The sequence below is a fragment of the Tympanuchus pallidicinctus genome, unplaced genomic scaffold (genome assembly GCF_026119805.1).
Source record: "Tympanuchus pallidicinctus isolate F22 unplaced genomic scaffold, pur_lepc_1.0 scaffold12, whole genome shotgun sequence".
Taxonomy (NCBI): domain Eukaryota; kingdom Metazoa; phylum Chordata; class Aves; order Galliformes; family Phasianidae; genus Tympanuchus; species Tympanuchus pallidicinctus.
The window spans coordinates 6,414,864-6,437,289 of record NW_026294637.1 but is presented as its reverse complement, the minus strand read 5'-3'; the positions used below and the strand labels follow the sequence as shown (position 1 = coordinate 6,437,289).

The following is a 22,426-nucleotide window of genomic DNA, read 5'->3' as shown; positions in this document are numbered from 1 at the left end:
ACATCTTACCAAAAAAACAGAAGACTTACAACATATTCATGAGAGGCAACTCCTGATACAAACTACATAGCATAAGGGGGAAAAACACTAACCCTGTGCTTTTTCTCTTTGCCTGTTGGAAGAAAAAGCTAGAGTCTACACACAAGCTAAATTTACTTATTAAGTGAAATATTTCTTGTGTCAGCTTGGTATATTTAAGCTTTCATTTTTGCATTCCTTCGGGTTATTTCGAAACTTTAAAGAGAAGACAAATGTTAGAAGTAAAAAGATCTTTTTTTTAAGATCCAACCCCAAATAAATGTTAATCTTACATGTTTTTCTAGACTGAGGTGAAATCTGTCATCTTTAATCCTTGGGGAATGTTGCCCACTGATTTCTTCACGCAGCTTAGATTTTTTTTTCCTTAACAGAATTTAAGCATTTCTTGAAGTGGTTAAGGGATATTCTTATGTTGGGTCAGAAGTTGCCATCCAGGAGGACCTTTACTGCTTCTGGTTTACTTCATTACTGGAAATATTGGCAATCCTGGTGAGAGTAAATGCAGCGTGGGGAAAGTGTTTGCACGTTTGTAAGCAAGGCACAGCTTTAGTTGTTTTGGTAAATCAGTTGAGAAGGTGCCTAGTGGTCAGTCCACTTGCTGAAACGGTACTTTCTTCAGGTACATATGGACGAATATTGATGAAACAGATATTTCTTGGGGTGCCTTCTTTTTGCTTTTGCTTTTTTGGTTATTTGGTTTTTTTTGTTGCTGTTGATGGTGGTTGGGTTTTTTTTCCTACAAGACTGTAAAAGTTCAAAACCAAGCCATATGAAATATGAAAACTTACAGAGTAGAGCAAGATGGAGCCAGTCCAGTCTAGGTTTGGAGCAGAACTGTGGGGAAAGGCTCATTTTCAGCAACCCAAGGTGTGCACATCTAAGGCTCCAAACTCTGCCTTTTCTCTAATGATAAACAGTCTATATCTCTCTTCACACACAAAGAAAATATTGCCCAGCTTGACCTCCCTCCAGATTTAAGATTGGAAGAAGTAGGATATTCAAGAAGCAAATTCTCCAAACTGAAACGCTGCCAGAAAATTCCCCCACTGAGTGCAAAAATGAGACACAAAATCAGATTTCAACCAATTTAAAGTTAAAAAAAAAAAAAAAAAGAAAATAGACTGTATGCTAGAATATCAGTGCAGCATTATAACCCTGATTCATTCTGGCAGCTTAATCAAGCTGCTCTCATTAGTTCTAGTGCAGCAATATAATAATCCAAAAATTCTCTGCAAGGCAAAAAAGAGGTCAGTGGAGAAGAGCCAGCTCTGTATGTGTGAAACACCCCTCTTTTGCACTGACTGCTCTATAAAGCCATCGCTGAGTGACAGATGGGGGCCACAACCCATCTCTAGCTTCTAAGCTGTCCCTTCTTGACATGGATGGGGGTGATCTTGTGTCCAAGCCCTACCCATCCCATGGACAGTGCAGTCTCTGGCCATGCCTTTTCCAGCACTCTCACTCATGTGGGTCATTTCTGCAGAGCTCTAAAACTCCTCTCTCTCTGCACTGTCAGACAGATGAAGCCACTGCTGCACTATATCATGCCAGCATTGAATCACCACTGTTATTTTCTCTGAGAGATTAAGCAGGTATTTATTTCTCCCCTTCAAGTTTTTACGCTGCCACCAAGCCTGGTTTTCAGTCTTGAGTGCGACTGGGCTTTGATGGATTTTCTACACAGCGTGGCCATTGAACAACTCCCACGTGCTTCTGGAGTGACTTCACTGTACAGTTACAAAGAGCTTAAATGGTAGATGGTGCTGTTACCACTTGGCTACTAAGGCCTAGTTCCAAACATCACCACGAAATTCAGTTTGTGTTGCTCTCTCCAATAGCACGGTTTCCAGGAGCCAGTATCCATCGCTTCAGCTCAGGTTAATCAGCACTGAAAAATGTTATATCTTAGACAGAATATTTATTCATTAGTCACAGTGCTCATGCAGGCACTAGCTCCTGCTGTCAGGCTGCCTACCAAGGCTGCTTTGGACTAGAAGTAAATAGAGAAGAAAAATTCAATCCTTTGTGAAACTCTGTCTAAATGGGAGGTTTGCAACCTTTTCTTCAGAGAAGTGGGAAATCAAAACAAGAAACAACTTCAGCTGAGATGAATATATGATGGTAAGAGAAAGACAGGAATTTGCATAATGTCTTAGATCTAGATTCAAATCAAGACTCTGAAAGGTTATTGTGCCTGCTGACTGATCCACATGAATAGCCAATAATAGCATGTTTGGGAGAACAGAGCTGGTCAGAAAGAGGCTGGCACTGAGGGCTGTCCCCAAATTACACGAGATGCTGCCAGACCAAGGGACTGGAGCAGCAGCTCTAGGGCTTCAGAGCAGGACATGGAACGCTGTGGAAGAAGTAGCCAGGGCAGCTCAGGGCAGTGAGGAATGCTTTCCAACAGCACACTCTGTGAATCAGCAAATAAACCCCCAGACGATTATCTGCCCTTTGCAGATAACCTGTACATGACAGCAAAATAGAGAGGGACTAGCAGCTTACAGAGTTTTTCTCTAAAAGAAGAATCTAAACAGCCCCTCTATGAATATTTTTGATTATCTCAGGTCTTCCAGAGCTGTGAAGAAATTGAAATTTCCTCTTCAGTGTTTGCCCATTGCCTCTTCTATAGATACAAGCTTCACCAAGCACCCACACTAAATCTGCCAGCACTTATTTTCCACCATCTGCATAGTAATTGCGCTAGGAGCTGAGTTTAATATCCTTAAATTCCCATCTTGACACGCTGAACAGCTCCTGGCGCAAAAGGTGCAAGGGGCTATTTAGTCTCAGGTTATTGACCCAGAAGGAAGAAATCCAAATACCAGTTTTCTTCTTTCCTCTTCACTCACCTCAGTGGCTCTGCCATTAAGATGCTTCTTATCTCTTCGGTAGATACAGCTTTCTCATCGCTGGGTCCATCCACCCCATTCTTCTTTCTCTCACTCACAGAGAGCACTCTTGGAGGCTGTGAAATAGGTTGATTTACAGGTGGGTGGTGATGTCATGGTGAGAGGATCTGGTTCCTTCATATGTGTAGACTGCATAAAAAATAAAGATGCTACGAAGCCTTGTGTCACTTAAGAATAAATGGAAAACTCAGCTCTTTGACGTGGCATTCCCCAAATGCATTGCAGGTGTCCAGAGATCTGAGGTACACCTCCATCTTCCCCAAAGCTTCCTTTCTGTAACTTTCAACTGCTTTGGATTAAGGCATTGGAACCGGCTGCCCAGGGAAGTGGTAGAGTCACTGTTCCTGCAGGGTTTCAAGCATAGAGTACCTGTGGTTCTGAGGGACGTGGTTAATGGGCATGGTGGGGATGGGTTGACAAACTAGATGATCTTAGGGGTCTTTTCCAACCTCAATGATTCCATGATTCTATTATTTTATGAATCCCAATTTTATCTTGGCATCATCACTCAGTCACTCAGACATTCAAAACTTCCAACATCAAAAGAGTTCCCAGGGTATGCCGAGACTATGTCTGAGCATGCTGCATGGTCCAACTATTCCTCTGGATACTCCAACAAGTCTTTTCCATCAGGAAAGCTCAAGAAGATAAACCTGGTTTGCTGGCAGAGCAACTGAGATGACAGTGAAGCACTGCCTGCTCAACAACCTACTTGTATCGCTTCTCCAAGGCATCACTTTGCTGAGAATGGTGCTGCCTCTGTTCACTTGAAAGCTCATCTTTAGAGAGAAGTCAACTTGGGTCAGTGTACAAGCACATGGATGCTGTACAGATGTATTGTATATGAATATCACCCAGCCACGTTTTGGTCTTTTTGTATGCTACTGAGAAACAAGTATGGAAATAACCTCAGTCTCCCCCAGCAGAAATGGTGCAGCTCAGACATGATGCAGAATAATATTCTTTTCTGTTGGGTCTTCGTTGTAGGTGCACAGAGTGTGTTTTGATCGGGGGATCATATTCACAAAAGACTTTGACCGGGTTAGATGAGGGAATAACACTATTAGTAGGATTAAGCTGTCCCACTTTACAGAGCCTAGCAGCAGACAGCTCATAAGTCTGCTCTGCATGGGAGTCGAGCAGAACTCCTCCAGGAAGATGCACGAGGAAGGAAACCACAGCGAGAAACTGAGATCTGCAGCAGTCAGAGAGGAAAAACGTGGTGTCAGACTGAAGAACAGATAGAGAGCTGCCCTGCTCCTCATAGCAGAGGTCAACGCACGCCTTTTCAAAAAACATCTTTTCTTCTAAAGCATGAACTCTCTTATTTTTTCCAAGCATGGTGAATTCATCTTCACTGCAGACAGCAGACCTCTCAGCATATGGGAACAAAGCAGAAAATACTGTATAGCACAGTCGCTTTTTATGTCTTTATTTTTATTAGCATGCAATGCAACAAAAGCATTTAGTTAAAAGAAAACAGTAGTTATTGTTAAACTGAGCCATAAAAAATACTATAAGGCTCATATTTTGTTTAAGATTTAATAAACATGGGAAAGACAAAAGCTTTGGAGGATTTTCCGTTAATACAAAATGTTATTTACTCTTTGTCAAGGGAGAACTCTTCACCAAGTGTTTTAGAACACATCATTACCCACCAAAGATTGAAAACTCCCTAGATTTTCTGAAAGTTTAATAGCTAGTGAAATCTTAAAAAAATAAAAAGCCTCTTGTTTTACAAATGCTGTAGTAACTTCTAATGTCAGGAATCACAAACAAACAATGCAAGAAAAATATTTCACTCTGGTTTGGGGAACCAGTTGCCCAAAACAATGAGGCTCCGACTCCAAAACTGTCATGAAGCAGAAACTAATGCTAGTCTCTCAAGTACTTGAGCTGAGATGAAGGCATAAATATTGAAATAGGGTGAAAATAGGATTCCCTTAACGTTGACAAAAGATTATTTAAGATGCATATTTCTGTCTACACATCAAGTTATTCATTTCCAAATGGCTATGAACAGTACATGTGTAGAAATGTTATGATTTGGGGATAAGAGGAGACCTTAGTGCTGTTAACTTTAGCCCACAGAAAATTCATTGCAGTTCCTAACCTGCCTAAATTAGAATTGACTTTCATATTCACACAAACCCTGGGAGCCCAATCTTAAGATCCAGTGCAGATAATCTACCTCTATATTTTTGCATATAATACAAGATTTGCCAGAAACATATGGGAAAGCACATTCAAAGGCATAGGTGAACATTCAGGCTCTTTTCTTCCTTTGTACTCTCTCCCATCAAGTTATGCAGATACTTGGATGCTCATATAACCCAGTGGCACAAATTGGAAATGAAGTGCACCTGACTAATGCCTCTTCTGCTGCAGCTAGGAAGGCAGAGGAACAAATTATGCAGAGGTTTCCTCTTTCCTTCATCTGTATGCATGTTGCATAATGTGTCGTACTTCAACATTAGGACCAAAATTTTTTATTATGCAAACTTATTATGACTATCAAGTTCTCATTGAGTGTTAGCAAGCTCTGAAATATGTTATTAAATATGTCAGTTTAACTTTAAATTGGAGCCTATGTATTTTTAATTAATAAGTAGATGTATATGAATGTAGCAGAGGCTGCCACTAACTTTGCTATTGGGTTAGGGAATGGCAAGAGTTCCTCTCTAGCACTGGCTGTGAGAGCATATTCTCCTTTTTTAAACTTGGAAAACAAGGTACAGTGTTACAGAGCAGAGGACACACTCATACCTTCCATTTCATAAATATCACTGATCTCTACCCCCTCACTCCCATAGTTTTGCCCTTTTCTTCTCCAGTTCCCACCTGCATCTGAAATCAAAGGGTGTACGTAGGAGGGGTGGCATGAGCAGGATCTCAAGGGGACGGTGAGATGTTTCAGCTGGATGATACATAAGAAGAAAGAAGGACCCCAAAGGCTGCTATGCATGGGAGAAGTATCCTCACAGCATTGGTTGCTTTCTGTATTCTGGTTCAGTCCCTCACTGACTGTACTTGAGAGCAGACATTGGGGTCTAGGAAAATATTTGTGAGGCAAAGATTTCTAATTTTGACATCCTTTGGAAAACCACCTTCCCACGGTAACTTGTCTTGGAGCTGGCTGTGACACAGATGCATAACCCTGCAATGAAGGTGGTGTATTCAGGAGCCTTCTTCAAGGAAAATCTGAACCCTCTGAAATCCTCCCTCCTAGCTTTGGAAAAAACAGCCAGGGCTACTAATGCCTTGGGCATTCTACCCAGAACTTGGACTTCTGGTCTTTTGAGATCAGGAAGAGGATCTGAAGAGAAGCAAAGGGATGTTATCTTTAAAAACAAGCAGTTGCTGGAAAGGTGAGATAAGCAGGTTACAATGCACTCTGGGTGTAATTTTAAATAATTGACAGAGCACTCACAGCCCATATCAGGATGCTTTTTCACTGTTCATACATCAAAAGGAATTAAATACATTAAATAAATGTATCTGAAGAGTTAAGTATGTTGAAATGATAAATGGATACAATCTGTTATCATGCAAATTCAGATCGAGTAGGATGAGATGACTGCCTGTATTGCGTCTGGCTGAAAACAGCAGTGGAGAGAAACTGTGCTATTCCTTCATGCCTTTGCTATTAGGCTTTATTACCTCTACTGCAAAATCTGTCACCCAAACAGGCAGCCAAAATGGAGGGGGAACTTGCTCTTTGGTCTGAGCCCAGCACCTTGAGTTTTGTCATTCAAGGTCATGTGTGCTCATCCTAAACAGGTTCCTTGGTGCCATTTAACACATATCAGATATAAAACGAGGAGAGAGGAAGATCCCTAGGTCCTTAACTATAAACAGAAAGCACCATTAGCTCAAACTCTCTAAGCTCCTGTAAGTCACAGACCACTGAATTCAACTCTGGTATTTCTGTTGAGTACATGAATTTGTTCCTGGCTAGATTGTCCAAGCATCTGGTCTGGGAACTGAAGGGATCTTCTGATGAAGAAAGTACAGATTCCCTTAGTAGTTTGTTACAGTGGTTAATTGTTCCCCATTATCAAATGTATTCCTAATCGCTCATTTGAATTTGTCTGGCTTCAGCTTGCAGCCATTGAGTCTTGCTGAGCCTTTCTGCACTAGATTAAAGAGCCTTTTAACACTAACTATCTTATGCTTATAAATGTATTTATACATCCAAGTTAAGTCACCTTTTGCTCTGATGTTTGATGAACTAAACAGAGCTTTCTAAGAATTCCAATTACATGGTGTTTTCTCAGTGAGTCAAGTCACTTCTAGATGTCCTGCCTGCACTCTGTCTGATTTTTCATCATCAGGTTGCCAACATGGAAAATTAGGTCTAGATTCAGTAAACTGAATTTAACCTATTATTTCTTACTGGTTGCCTGTATGCCTTTAGAGGCACCTCTCTGCTTACACACTTAATGCTCTCCCTAGACCACTTGCCACTGCTTCACAGGGTGTTCACATTCAGTGAACTGTTGACTCTCAAGAACCCATTGCAGCCCTACTTTCCTGGAGAAGCTACCTATGCTGCAGGTCTTGTTTCCAGGTGTGTTCCTGCCATATGTCTGTGATGAAAGAGGATGATAAAGAGGCAGAAAAGCGAATCGCCATAAAGGGTTGGGGAGGAGATATGGTAAAAAACAAACATCAGAGCTGAGAGTGGGTGAGTCACTGTGCAGATTAAGAATGAGTAGCTGAGTATTAGCCTTGTTCAGCTGAAACTGGTGATGCACTGTCCTTTCTCTGCCTTGCAAGATCTTTAGCAGCTCCACCTCAATGTGTTCAGAGGTATCTCACAATGCTGATGAACATCAGCAGCTCCAGGAAGGCCAGGAGCTGTCTTTGTGAAGCACAAATTCAAAACAAAGAATGCTAGATGTGTTGAAAATATAGCACCCTGTTCTGAACTCCCAAAGGTTGAGGAGAATACATATATGCTTGACATGCACGTGCTTAAACCAACACGCCAAATCACACAGCTGCTAAAACCATGCAGCTAATTAGCAGGCTGACATATTTCTGATTGCAGGCCAGATAACTGTAGGAAAGAAGGGATACGTGCTCAGAGTGTGGGTATTTGTATGTGGCTGTTAAAAAGGGAAATAAAGGAGTTTTTCACACCCTCCTGCTTTGAATTTCACTTGTCAAACCAAGAAACCACTTTGGATTTGCTCTGATATCCATTTAATTCCTGGTTATTTTTTCTCTGACACATGCAGTCCGCTGGTGCCAATTATGTGCGATATATTTCTGCCAACTTTGCTGTGATATTGCTCTTAATAATTTATATGAACATGCTTCATATGCTTATGTGCTGCTCTGTACGTGTGTGTGCGTGCTTGTGTGTGCTTGTGTGTGCTTGTGTGTGCTGTCTCTTCCCAGTTTTGAAGCCACTTAAGCAAAGAAATCTTATATAAGACCTCCGTAATTCCAATGCAGAAAGAGAACTCTAAGCCCCATGTTGAAACAGCCAGGGAGTTCTAAGGAAGCTTTTTCCCAAGCAGGACAAGCAGGAATTTAAGTCAGCCTTATCTAGTACCGTTGTTAAGCATCCTTATCTTATGAATATCAACAAAACCCAAACTGTTTTCCTGCTGAATTTCTATAATATTTATAGCTGGGCACTCCAGCATAGGCATGATCTATTGCTATAATCTAACATGTCACCAGCCTCACCGGCTGGAAGCCCAGCAACAGTATGGTATGGTATGGACTGCTTTACAGACAATGAGCATCTTAATAGGTAACAATTAAATATTCATTTAGGAAGTGATGGAATCGATTCAGTGGAGATACAGCCCTTCTAAAAAGCGCTTTCCACCAATAATTATCTCACTTGTGCAAATAGGTTTTGTCTCATAATTAAGTCTGTAATCCTGTAGTAGAAATTGGGATGAGGAATCTCTATGTTTCTCTCTCTCTCCACAATGCTTTCTAGGGTTATTAACAGTATGAGATGGTAACAAGAAGGCCAGTAGTTCTTTCTGACCAACGTGATAGGAAAACTGCTGTTTGGCTTCCAAAGAGGGGAAGAAAAAGACAATTCAAAAAAAGACTGAAGTAAGGGAGTATTTGGGGAGTGAGAAGGGGCACAGACATACGCTACATTTCCTTTATTCCAGCAACAGCAATAAAATTCCCAATATACCACCACTTCATCTCTAGTTCATCAAATTCTCCTCTGAGGGGCAGTTAGCTGCAAAAGATCTCTTTCATGGCAGGAGGAGAGTAAGAAAGAGCTTCTTTGTCTTCAGAAAGAAACCATTTCTGCTTTTGAACTACTTCCTTCAACACTGATAAAAAAGGCCTTTCATCCTCCTCTAAGTGCATCCATTTTAAGCTGGACTCAGTCAGCTTTTCAAAGTTAACACAACTCGATCAAAACTGAGTTAGCCTTGGAAACTGCACATTAACTAGAATTTGATGTTAGATTAAGGAATCAGGGGAAAAGAACAATGAGAAAAGTTCTCTGACTTTAAATATCCCCTAGAGGAAGCACTCAGGCACTACCTCATCTGTTCTGCAACTCAAATGAGAGAGGAAAACAATACAACGTACTTAATATTTAGACATTAACTGGGAGGGATGTGCCAACCCATACTCCAATGCTCTTCTCCAAAAAAAGTCTTTGTGGGAGTACAGCAAATGCTGAAAGCAGTTGGAGGTAACTAACAATGGGATAATGCTGCTTATCCCACATCTGTGTGGTAAGAGCACGTTTCCCTCATAGCACTTAAACCCATCACCCTGATTAAAGGTATCATGGCACAGATTTATCAGCTAAAGGACTAAGAAATGATGTTGGCTATTGCACATGAGCCAGCTTAGGGTTCTCAGCTTGGTTTGTTGATACAGTGAATATGGATGAGCAGGGGAAAAGTCCAACAATTCAACTACAGCAATTTTTGGAAAGTCACAATTATCACTACAAGACAATTAAGACAGTGATTATTTCTGCTATTGCTATCTATATGCTAAAAGTGGTGTCCTGAAACACGTCATCCCAATATGTTGTTCCACTATCAAAACCTAGCCTCTTCTTTAGAGGATTGTATTGCAGAGAGTGGAGAAACACTGCAGACAGAAAGGAGAGACTGATTTGCAGAAACACAAGTAACTGGGGTTGCAGTATCAAATTATGAGTACAATAGCTTGGGTATTTCAACTCATAAAGCAATTTCTGATGGTTCTCCTGAGAGTCTGTAGCAAAATTAAACCCCATAGGTTCTCCTAGAGGTGCTAGTAATATTGCTGCTGCAAGAGTCCACGTATTTCAGACCTCAGTGACTCTTCTCAGCCCTATTGCCTGTGATGTGCTTCTTAATACAAATATTACACAGAAGGAGTTAAGCCAATTTCCTGCACTTTAGAGGCAATTTACTAGACCTTTCCTTAAGAACTGTTAGCACATTTTTTAGTGATACAGAAATCTCGTCAGCGCCCAAGCTACAGCTTTATTGAATGTTCCACTGTAAGTTGCACACATTTATGTGAGTGGAACTAATCAGCTAATTAATGTTGCTACCTAAATTATAGTGTGTTTTTCTTATTTATGTGGCCAATTTGCCCACTAGAAAACGGTTCTCAAATCACAGACTACAAAGAAATCCTGAAATTGCAACTCCTATATTACAAAGTCTAAAATGCTCTAACCCAGAGATGCTTTCATGTATTTAGAGCAAACCAGAGGCTTCCAAGGGAGCGATGGACATTGCAGCTTCAGCTGGCTGCACTGCTCCTTTGGCACCCTCACAGAAGGCAATAAGCTGATAGCTGATTTATGCAGAGATACTCGCTTCCATTTCCATCAGCCACACTTGATGTGTGAGGATTTTCCCAATAGCAAAAACGTGGATGCAGAGGAGAAAGACATTCTACCTGTAGGGGCTCTGCTATCCTGTTTCATTGCTGCAGTCTGAGGGAAGAAAGATGGACCTCTTTATAGTAGACCTACACTGAAACCACAAGAGCTGAGAGAAGCTGGGCTCGGGCACAGGGATGCTCGCAATGGAAAGCAGGCATGTCTTTTCCATCCTCTCCCCTCCATGCTTCTCTCGGAGGAACCGGGCCATCCGTGGCCCTGACAGCACATGAGTGATGTGCTGGTGGCGACTGCCACCTCGTGGGCGACCAAACCAGAGAGAGATGGAGCATTCAGCGTGAGCAGCCCTACCGGTAGAAACAACTCAGCAAAGAGGATTTTCAGCAGTGGACATGCTTTTTCTTGGCCTGCCTAAACCCGCTCGTAGTTTTCTGTAGTTATAACAAAACGGTACCAAATCAATCAATCAATCAATCAATCAAATAAGATATTTCTGCTGCAATCCAGCCCAACTAGCATTGCTTGCCAGATTTCCCATCTTCATACAGCGTGTTTTTCTCCAACTTTATTAGCTATCCAGAATTTATAGGAGGCAAATAACAGCCTCACTCACATCCCATTTCCTGCTGTGGGATGGTTCAGTCTGGAGAAGAGAAGGCTCAGGGGAGACATTATCACTCTCTATACTCCCTGGGAGGAGGTCGTGGTGAGGTGGGCTCAGTCTCTGCTCCCAGGTAACATAAATGAGAGGTGATGGCCTCAAGTTGCACCAAGAGAGGTTCAGGTTGGATAGTAGGAAAGATTTCTTCTCAGGAAGAATGTTGTCACCATTCCTGGAGGTGTTCAAGAACCACGGAGATGCGGCACTGAAGGACATGGTTAGTGGGCATGGTAGGGATGGGTTGGGGTTGGACTAGATCATCTTACTGTGTTTTTTCCAATCTTAATGATTCTATGCTTCCTGGCTAGATCTATCTGTCTGATCACAGCCTGCCTTGAGTACTACCCACCAGCACCAGAAGATGATGGAGATAGCTGGCAAGCTGGATTCACTTCCAGTTCAAACCATTTTAATTCCTCCTTCTCTTCACCCCTTCAGAAGGCATTGGTCCCATATCACTGCTACTTCAGGGTGTTGCTGTTTCCAAAAGGCTGCTGTGCTGAAAAACCCATTATGTTCTGTAGGCACATTGAGGCTTTCTCATTTGAATCATTCTTCTGTGCACACCAGCTATAAGACATTTTACTGTAGTGTGTGGGGAAAATAAGGCATTGGAAAATGGCAAAAGCATATGAAAAAGGAGCCTTAGAACCCTACTCTCCTGCAGCTTCTCCACTGGTAGGAAGTTTAGCCTGGGAACATACAAACTGTAATGGAGAAATATAAAAAGCTTTCTGATGCATGACTGGAATATGGTAGCATGACACAGCTTGATGTTGCACTCTCATCAGTCAGATGGCTAAGTTATCAGGGTCTTCACTTAGCCCCAGCTCACCCACTATGTGCCAAGTAAGAGAAAATACATGGAAGATAGAGGAAGAAAAGGCTGCTCCTGGTCCAGCAGACTTCTATGGACTCCACTGCACTCACAAGAGCTGTCCTGAACAGAGCCCCAAAGCAGCCTGAGGAATATTCATACAGTCTTAATGTACCATGACTGCTGCCTACCAGTTCCAGATAAGTTGGATTAATAAACTGCCTTTCATTTGTGACACTTCAGCATGAATTTTACATTAGGCTCAATCCAGTAAAGTTCACAACTGACATGCTTCCCTTTATGACAATCCTTTTCAATTGTTTTTTTACACTGGCACGTCATAAGGATGTTTGAGCTGCTTCTGGCAGGGAACTGTCTTTTACCTTGAAGAAAAAGAGCTTTTATAGCCCACTCATGCCTACAGCATTACTGAATAAGGTTGGAAAACAAAGCCCTAAGTCCGTTTTTACTATTAACAGGTCAGAGTTTTTTTAGCATTAGTGAAAGCAGAGGGGTGCTGGCTGCAATGCTGGGCTGATCACAGTGGAAATTTTGAATGCAATGAGGGTTAGGCTGATTAAAACAAGAGCATGATATGACAAGACCAGCAGATCTTTTTGGAGCTATTAATGCAATGCGAGTGGTCATGTCCACCAATTAGAGTTTACATGGCACTCACTAAATTTATTAGACTATGAATCTGCTCTTCCTTAACTGACAAGCGGCACGGCTGATCTTCGTCGAAATTGTGCAAGTAAGGATAAAAATGGAAGGATGGAAGGATGATCTGATTACAAGATGTGTTTATCTCTTGATAATGCACATTAATCAGCTACCACCTCTCTGAGAAGCAGCTACTCAGGTTGGGGATCTTCTGAGGGATGGATCTCTACCGATACTGAGTGAAAATGGGAGGTATAAGTTTGGGTGCAGACTGTGTTTCAAATTGTGACTTCAGCCTGACAAAATAAGCAAAACCAAAGCCAGCTGGATGGGTTCCTGTCCTGAAATGCCAGAAGACAGCCATCACACAGACTGCAAAATCTTACAGAACTCAGCTACAGTCATTTCCTGAGTAGTTTCATCCATGAAATGGGAAAAATTACTACAACAATGTTCTTTCTCCTTACCTTTTGTCTTTTGGGCCTCTTTAGAAAATATCTACTCCACCATTTACTCTGGGCTGCATGAAAGAGAATTTGGTGCCAGGCTACAATCCCAGACTCACTCTAGCCCCATTTTGCCCCCGAGAATAAGCTCAGGGCAGATTCAAACCTGATGTGTGCAAAGGATACACTTTTTCTAGGGTACATGGACAAAGTGTCTATATATTCCTTTCCTTCCTCCATTAAATTCTCAAAGCAGATGGAAATAATGATCTGAAAATGATCCAATCATCTGCCGACGCTGAAACATCTCAGCTTAAATACATGGAAGACGATTCAGAAAAGAGTAGGCAGGTCTCATCTAAGCATATTTTGAATGACTGACTGCTTTTGGATGACTACGTTTCATAGCTTCAGCTTGATAAACCACAGATTTAAGCCATTGCATAACTGAGACAGGGCATCAGGGATATCTGTAAGTATTACTCTGATATGTTACCTTGAAAAGCACCAGATCTCCCATTTTTCACCAGGGACAGAGCTTTAGCTTCTTCCTTATCCGGCACTCAGTCATAACACCATGTTTTACACAATCAGTGTTAATTCTGTCTTGTTCAAGTTGCATGTGCAGAACGTTTAGTGGGGAACATTATTATTTGATCTGCCGACAAATGGGGGCTTTTCACAGGGCTCAGGGTTGTGGATTGATGCAGACAGCAATCACCAGCCACAGGAAGGGAAAGGGCAGACGAACCCAGGAAACGTTTCTAGGCTCTAGCAATTTTACAAAAACCCAAACTGGCAAACTCTTGTTAACCATGAGCCTTTCCTTTATGTCCCTCCCTTAGAAATCAATCTAAGTTTGATGTGCTGTTTCCATAACAACATATAATTAATACAAACCCTCTGCCCCTGCCCAGTGCAGGTAGTATTGCTGCCAACATTTAACATGAAATAAAAGCAAAGAGCTCAGGAAGCAAAATGCCTTGCTTCAATCTCAAGTGTGTTTACAACAGCAGCACGGCGCCTCTGCGCTGAGGATGGGAGGAAATGCTCTGGCTTTTAATTACATGAGATGTACATAGCAAGTAATTAATACAAAGCAGAGTCTGGAGAAGCCTGAGCTTCCAGCCCTCTGATCATCAGCACAGTGCTGGCTTCTGGGAACACACGTGTGGGATGCAGCACCCTCTGAATGCACAGTGTTTGGAGATTAGGATACAGGCTCGCCATATGCCTTCCTCAATACTTCAGTGTTAGGCCCCAAATATTTCTGATTAACACTCTACACACCAGCAGAAGATCCCCTCTCCCCTCCCTGCCTGGCTGCACTCCCCTTCAGGAGCCCTTTCTGGATGCATACGGGCTGCAGTTACAGTGAGGCATTAGAAACAAACAATTCTTATCATGTATATAAATTGGAGATGTGTGGAGACTTTTCTGATAATAAATTCAGAGTTGCAAATAGATCAAGCATCCACTGGTGTGGTTTCTACAGATAACACAGCCTCTATGTTTTTGCTTATTATGGCAGAACACTGTCCCAGCACATTTTCCAAGGCATGAAGTCAGGCAAGATGATATGGAGAAAAAGAGAAGTCATTATGCTCCCACTGAGTCCCCAGACCACTCTGATTATGGAACACCACCCAGAAAGTACATGAGTATGTGAGTTGGGTCGAGGTGTCAGCAAAATCCCAAATAAATAACAAACTCTGGAAACTGTCATTCCTAGAAGGAAGCAAGGGGTGCTTCTGAAAGATGATGCTTGGACTCTGCTCTAAAGGCTGCCTCAGCTGGGTGCCTCTGAAAACCCATCAAAAGGCAGAGTTCATTGTCTACTCTGTGTGTGCAAGCATGGCTTTCCCATGGCATTCACGTCCCAGGGGTTTTTTGGTCTCTTTTGGGAAAACAAGAAATGCCAGAAGCTGCTGGAGACATCCACTACAATTCACCACAAATCCAGCACTTGGAGAACCAGGTTTCATCCTGCTTCTCCGCACAGTGTGGAAGGAACCTGCTCTGTGTGTCAGCAGCTGCATTTTATCCTGACCTTAAAAATGAACTTGTTTATCAAACAAATGTGCTATCCCAGAGGTTCTCCTTTAACCTACCTGTTCTGCCATGTCACTTATCAGCATCTGAGTATTTTCCTTTCCTGAAGCTTAATCTTTGCATCTGTAAAAAGGAAGCAAGGCATCCAGTGAGAAATTTACAGTGAGCAGTTTTTGCAGTGAAAATAAATTAAAATGCACACAATGCTTTTTGTTAGGAAACTTCTACTGAAGGAAAAAAAAAAAAAAAAAGGAAAAATTCAAGCTGCAGAAAATTTTAAATAGCAGAATTTAGAATCAGTCACTGAAATTTAGTGCCAAGTAGAAGAAAGGTTTCACGAACGCTGTACATTGTTTACTCCATAATTTCCCCTGGTGTGAAGAAGGCAGAGGAAGAAGAAAAAAGGAACTTTCCCACTCAAACTCAACAATATCTGCTCTCCCAGGGCCCCTGCAATGGTCTGTTTGTTAATCCCCAGTGAAAAGGCCCTCTGAAAGCACTTTCAAATCCTCCTATGGGACACAGCAAAAACAAGAGCCAAACAACAAACCCCAGGGGCTCGGTTCTTTAGCTGAAACAACACTCTCAATCTCTATTACTTCAGCTTTATAAAAGCATTACTATTTACCAGTACATATGACTATTGATTTGGACATGAGGGGATGTCTAAATTAATGCAGGCAGGCAGGACTGATATGTAGCTGGCAACTCTGTTTAAGTTTACAGTAAGCACCCCCCAAATCAGTCTAATTAACAGCAAAACCAATGAGCACCTGGGCCCTGTGAAGCATTTGGCAGATATAAGCTTAAAGCCTCCCTTCTCAGCAGAAATATTCAAGGATGTGTCAGTGGTTATGGTGGGACATAGAGACTGGAGGAAAATAATTAAAGGAAATCAGTGGGAAGGGACTTTATAAATTCAAATACATACCAAATAGTGCAGCTTTCAGCTGGAAGAGCTCAGAATGTGAGAGAGGTCCGACTGCATGAAAAGATGAAACACTGTATTAATGATTTGAATGCATAATGCTGTGTTGCACTGAAAGGGAAGAGAGGTGGAGGAATCTACTTGTACCCGAGCACCTGCTCTGGCTGGGGCTGTGTTGAGCAGCATATGGGACACAATGATGACCTGTGGTCCCGGCCACCATAGGATATTACATAAGTCTACAATTACATGTCATTTTTGTGTGCTGCACAAGAGGCAGCAACCACAAGTCTGCTAAAGTTCCATTTTTCTTCTGTTTCCTTCAGTTTTTTGGTGCTTCTTCTGGCAATGACAAGCAGGCTGTCTTCAGCAGGTGCTAATACAGCTATCCCAGTGCAGAAGCTGAAACTCAAAGGGCATTTTTTTGTAGGTGATTATTTAGAGGGAAAGAGAAGGGAAAAAAAAGTGTGCTATGAAAGAAACAGAGCTCAATTATTTGGTTGCAGCATCTGAGAGCATATCTTGTAATGAAGCCTTAAACCTCTGTAAGATTCTTTTTTTCCATGGTTCTAATGAAGAAATTGAATGACAGCTGAGAAGACTCAGGCCTGAAGGGAAAGAGTGGGACATGGATACAACTGTCTCATTAGGAAGAGAAATATCCTGTTAAAATTAGTGCTTTTCTCTTTAGCAGAGGGAGCTCAAAGCAGGTAACTTTTTTTTTCATCTGTTGCATACTAAAATTGCTGCTCAGAGCTGGGTATGGATTTTGCATGAGGCCACATCTGTGGACATAAGAACAGAAATAAAGCTTGGGAGCAACATAGGGGAAAGGAGACAAAAAGAAGACTGGTGACACGAACTGCAAATGAATTGGTTTTAAAGCTTATCCAAACTCAGCTGCTCACCTAAACCCACCGCCACAGCTGCTGGAGACCAATGGTGGCTCATGCTCCTCAGCCCTGTAATGCTAAACCACGTGGGCAGATTTGTCTGGATTTTAAAACAGAAAATGTTTTGGCAAAGGTGTGGTGACGTTTCAACTCTATGGGCTCTTCAGTCATTCCTTTGGGCAGCAGTAACAAGAGAAACTGAATGGGCAATCACGTGAATTTTCTAATGCATGGGCTGCAGCCCACATCTGGAAGAGCATCATCTAGCCCTACCATCTAGAAATGGGAAGGGAGTAACTGAGGGATAGTGGGAAGGAAGATTGGCTTGTTTGATTTTGGATCCCTACCTTTGACACCATTTGTAAGTGGTTAAAAGAGTTGTATTGAGTTTAAATGTTTATTTGGTCGGTTGTTTAGCTTTTTTTGTGGTGGGTTGGTTTTTTTCTTTCATTTTTATGGGAATATATTTTTCATTATTGTGGTTTTACTTTGCAAAAAAATAGAATTGGGAGGTTGAGTTCATCTGGGAACAGGCTTGGGTGGTTTGTGAAATGTTCACCACTAGAGGACTCTACAGCAATAGTTAATTGTCTCTCCACTTTTTTTTTTTTTTTTTTTTAATATAGATCCCATTCTCCCCAGATAAAGATAAAGCCAGCTCCAGAAGCCCTAGGTGCTTTGCCCTGGCCAGCTTTTGCAACAGCCTCCCAGACAAGGCCAGACTGTGGTTGAACAGCTTGCCCTGTTCAACGTGGAGAAGAAGTGACCTCATTTTCAAGACAGACGAAAATTCAAATGCTACACTACAAGGAAGGAGGATGCCGAGATGCTCCTGGACTCAGCACTGTGCTTTCTGCACTTGTTCCAACACAGAAGAGAGGGTCTGGGCTGATAGAGAATCCCTGGGCTCCCTTTGGAGCCAAAGAGGGCAGACAAGAAGGCTGCTGTGCTCCCCATTCCACTTCCTCTCTGCCTCTCTCACATTCAAGAGATGGCAGAAAATTGGCCACTGACAGAGGAATTAGGTTATTGGGAATGCTTTTTGTTTATTCTTTCCCCTCTGGAGCCACTCAGAAGGAAGCCTGGATCTAAAACACAGACATGAAAGCTGCAGGCAGCCAGCCAAGGCCTGCATCTGCTCTCAGACCCCGAGTGCTGGGAGCTTCACACCGCACAGCGGCAGCCCTGCTGGGAGCCCCATGTGCCGCTACGTGCGGATGCACTGGGACCAGCTCTCCAGCTGTCCTTGGAAAGCTGAGACCTTGTGCTCTTCGCTATTTGCCAGACCCTTGAGATTCCACGCTCACAAAGCAGCTAAATCCAAGGCCTCCCTGGCAGGCTGGCCTCATTTGGCACAACCTCATGGCACAAGGACCTCTCTCTTTGGTCTCGCAACCACATAGGCACCAAACAGCACGAGGATGGCAGCTCGGATGCTTTGGATGCTTCTGTCTTCACTACATGAAAATAATGCTTTGTTTGCTTGGGCAGCCTCTGAGGGCAGGGCTGCCTGTCCATGGGTAAGCTGCACCTGGCTTCCCTGCTGTCCCTGACCCACAGTGGGTACCCTTCCCCAAGAATCTGCTCCTGGTACCTGTTCCCCAACCCATCATGGGTGTATGCCAGGACGTGATACTTCTTTAATGCAGAATGGTGATGAAGAAAGAAGCGTTTTAGGATCCTGTAACATTTCTCTGCACCATTCTTTCAAGTTGCTGAAAGTTGTGTTGGTGCCAAAAAAACTCTTTTCTTTACTGCAGCACTAAATCACTTGTTCCAAAATGTCTTTGATCTCTGGTGATTTTCTAGCAACGTCTGGAGAACGTTGTTTGAAAACAGCAACAATTTCTGTTTCTGAACATTTTTTAGGTCTAAGAGGCATGGATGGAGGCAGGGATTCAGCTATGCTCAGGCATATACTGGACTACTGGAAGTAGGGCACGAAACAGGGTCCCCATTAGCAATGCCCAGAAATGCCCAGAACAACCCCAAGTACCACATTAGCACATGTTGCTAGAACTCCAGCAGTTAAGTGCAAAACCTCAGCACAATGGGGTTCTCTGTGGTGCAGGCCAATTTGCCAGCTAGGGTCTAGGTGTAAGCTTCGTGGCCTTGGGGAAGAGGAGAAACAGTGTCCAGTGCTCTGCTTTAAGCCATCCTCACACGCTGCACACCACAGGGCACATTTTGTGGTTGAACACCTAATTGAGATGAACCAGGCCACGCTTTCCACCTTACGCTTCTTTTCTTCCTTGCTGTGTGTATTGAGAGATCAATTATCCCAGGCAAGGCACGTATTATCGATCTTTCTGACTCTATTATTCCCACTTGTGGTAGCTGCTGTAAAGATTTCGGCTACCCTTTAATCTTACCACACCTCAGAGAGCAGTCAGGGCAGGATCTGATTGCAGCGTAATGCTAGAATTGTTTGCTTTGAAATCCAAAACTAAATCACTGACCGCTTGCAAATGAAATAAGTCTTTGCCAATTACATTTTTATTTTGAGTGGCTTGGATAGATTTCAGAATGAGGAAATTCTCTGGGTTACCCTATTGCATTATGCACTTCATCTGGATTTGGTCCAGGGAGGATTTCTGATGTCTTTGTATCTACTTCCTCATGTTTTTCAGGATCGTGTACACATGGCCATTGTCCTGGGGTTGGGGAATAGTTCCCTCTGAATGCCTAATTAAGCTCCGATTAGCATTTCTTCTAGGAGCAGATGCAGCTTATCCAGCCCAGCAAACAATGCCATCTGTTGTTCTCTTGCTGCAATTTCCATCTGAAAGTCTGCTCTGCTTCTATATTTAATTGTGAAGGATCCTACTGCCAAAAAAGTAAGGTTGTTTAAATTTGCCGTTGGGCAGAAAAGGCAGAGAGGAAAGGAGGGAGATTGGATTTCTATTGTTACTGCAGGGAATACTGAGTTGGCACAATGTGACTGACAGATCTGCAGCCTGCTCTCCTGCGCAGGACCAGACCAGGTGTGAAAGCCTTCATCAAGTCTTCCATTGCATCACCTCCTTGACCTCAAGGCTGCTTCTGCTGGGTCTCTTCAATTGGGTTTTCTTACCTTAGCTACTACCCTTCCCTAAATGTCTGAATTACAGGTGACAGCATGGTCTTCAGATTCTGGCACCTTGTAGTGCTATAAAACTATAACGTGATGGAAAGTACGCAATAACAGCAGGGTGGCACAATCCTAGGCTGCAGCAAATAAGAACAAGCCCAAATACAACAGCTGTATACTTAGAAATAAAGGAATAAAATTGCTTACCGTTAGAAAACTCCCAGTAGGCAGGGATCTCCAGCAAAATACCTTTACTCCCCCTGCCAACCCTTAAATGAGGTCTGGGAAAGGGTGGATTCTGGCTCCACCTCTTCTCACCACTCAGATGCATTGCAAACACCTGAGCTCCCCTGGGTTGGCCCTGCCTTTTCACCATGTGCTCAATCACTGTTTCAGGCCATAACAGCATTTCTACTACATACCTATAGCGTTGTGATCTCCTCTGAAGACTTCCAGCATTCACAACAGGGTGAAAGTATTCACTAGCAATCTTGTCCACACTCATAGCACCAGGAATTGCTGAATTTACATGGCCTCTTCACTAACTTGCTGTGACCGCCAACAAGGAAGTCAATTGGAGAAGTGATTTTTAGGCATTTATCAACTGCTGTCTGGCTTGAAATCCACTAAACTGATTTCATACGGACCATTTAGCAGCCATTAGCTGGTTGCAGCACGGGCTGTGGTAGATTGCAACCGCTGACCTAGGGAGGGAAGAAATAAATGTTATTGTTTAACCTCTTGAACAGCTAGATGTTATAGAAGAGTTCAGTGAAAAACAGAAAATGGTGTAACATGATTTGCTGGCCAGATTTTACCCTTCCTGCTTCTTCTGTGAACATCACCTACTTAGTCATCTCCCTCAGGGACTAGATCTATGATATAAATGGATAAAAGCAGCTAGGGAATGAGGAGTAGGGTAAACCTTTGGGCTGTCTACCTTCAGGAAAGTGATGATTTAATGGGAACAGAGCAATTAGGGCTGATTTCTATAACAAGTCAGATTAAATACTTAATTTTGCAAACGTTTAAATGTTCCATCATTGGTTAATGTTACAGTTAACAAATACAGCCATGGGGTAAATGCTACTTATTTAAAACTTTTTTTTATTATTTCCCAATTTTTAAAATATTTAACCCATATTGCCTTTGACAGGCCATGATGAGTTTTCCAGTTTATTTTCAAAACACAGACTAGTTGCAGATCACTGTCCCCCAGCTGGCTAGCACCACTTATGCATTATGTACATCCAGCCAAAGGTCAACGTAGGGCATGATTTGTTTAACAGTGCAAAAGAATTTCCTCAATACATTGAAACCACAACCACAGCACCAGTCCCTGAAATACCCTGAGGGATGCTGGAGGCCAGTATCGTATGTAAGGAGCTCGTATTAACATTCATTCTAAATTAAGCTTCTTTTCCCTACACACGCTTAGATCTTAAATCCTCTTTAACAAGAGGTTTAAAAACGTTTTAAACTATCTGCCTAGGGTTTTGTGTATTTTTTTTCCTTCACTATAAAGCATTCCCATTACGCTCCCACTGCCTTCTCAGATGGCTCAGCCTATCCCTCTTGGCCCTGCCGTGTGCCCACAACCCCAGGATCTGCCAACCACCTTTCTGCTTCCCCAGCAGGGGCATGACTTGTCTGCAATGTGCAAGCAGGTGGAACTTGGCCAGGCTGCTCTATTTGGAATTACAGACCCAGGGCTGATGATTACACTGGCAGGAGTCAGCAGTGATTGCGCTGAGATCAAGAGCTAGATGTTGATTTCTAGCATAGCTAGAAAGCTGGTGGGCGGGAGATCAGCATTAGGCATTATGTCTTGGGAACATCTCCTCACACAGCTTTGCAGGGAGCTCTGTGAGCTTTGCAGGGAGCTCTGTGACCAACTGGTCCACAAGGAAGGCTGGATTCACCCACACAGCTTACTGAGCCAGGAGTGGGCTTTTGTAGCGGCTCCCTGAAAGCATTTTGGAATTAAGACATACGACCTTACATTGCTCCACAGCTCTTTCATACAGCTGGGTGGAATTCAGCAGCAAAAGGGAACAAATCAGTTTTGCCTTTTGGGTTGCTGTTACATAACAGCT

At 42.7% G+C, this 22,426-nt stretch overlaps 1 long non-coding RNA gene across 1 annotated transcript in view; it reads right to left on the bottom strand.

The window, feature by feature from the left end:
• The window catches only part of LOC128075419 (uncharacterized), a 43,220-nt gene extending 26,798 nt beyond the window's left edge, over positions 1–16,422 (bottom strand). Inside the window, exons 1-2 of the long non-coding RNA XR_008203812.1 lie at positions 16,371–16,422; positions 15,499–15,562 (exon numbers count right to left, since the gene is read on the bottom strand). This is a non-coding gene — a long non-coding RNA (uncharacterized LOC128075419). The remainder of the gene's footprint in view (positions 1–15,498; positions 15,563–16,370) is intronic.
• Positions 16,423–22,426: the final 6,004 nt, after the last annotated feature.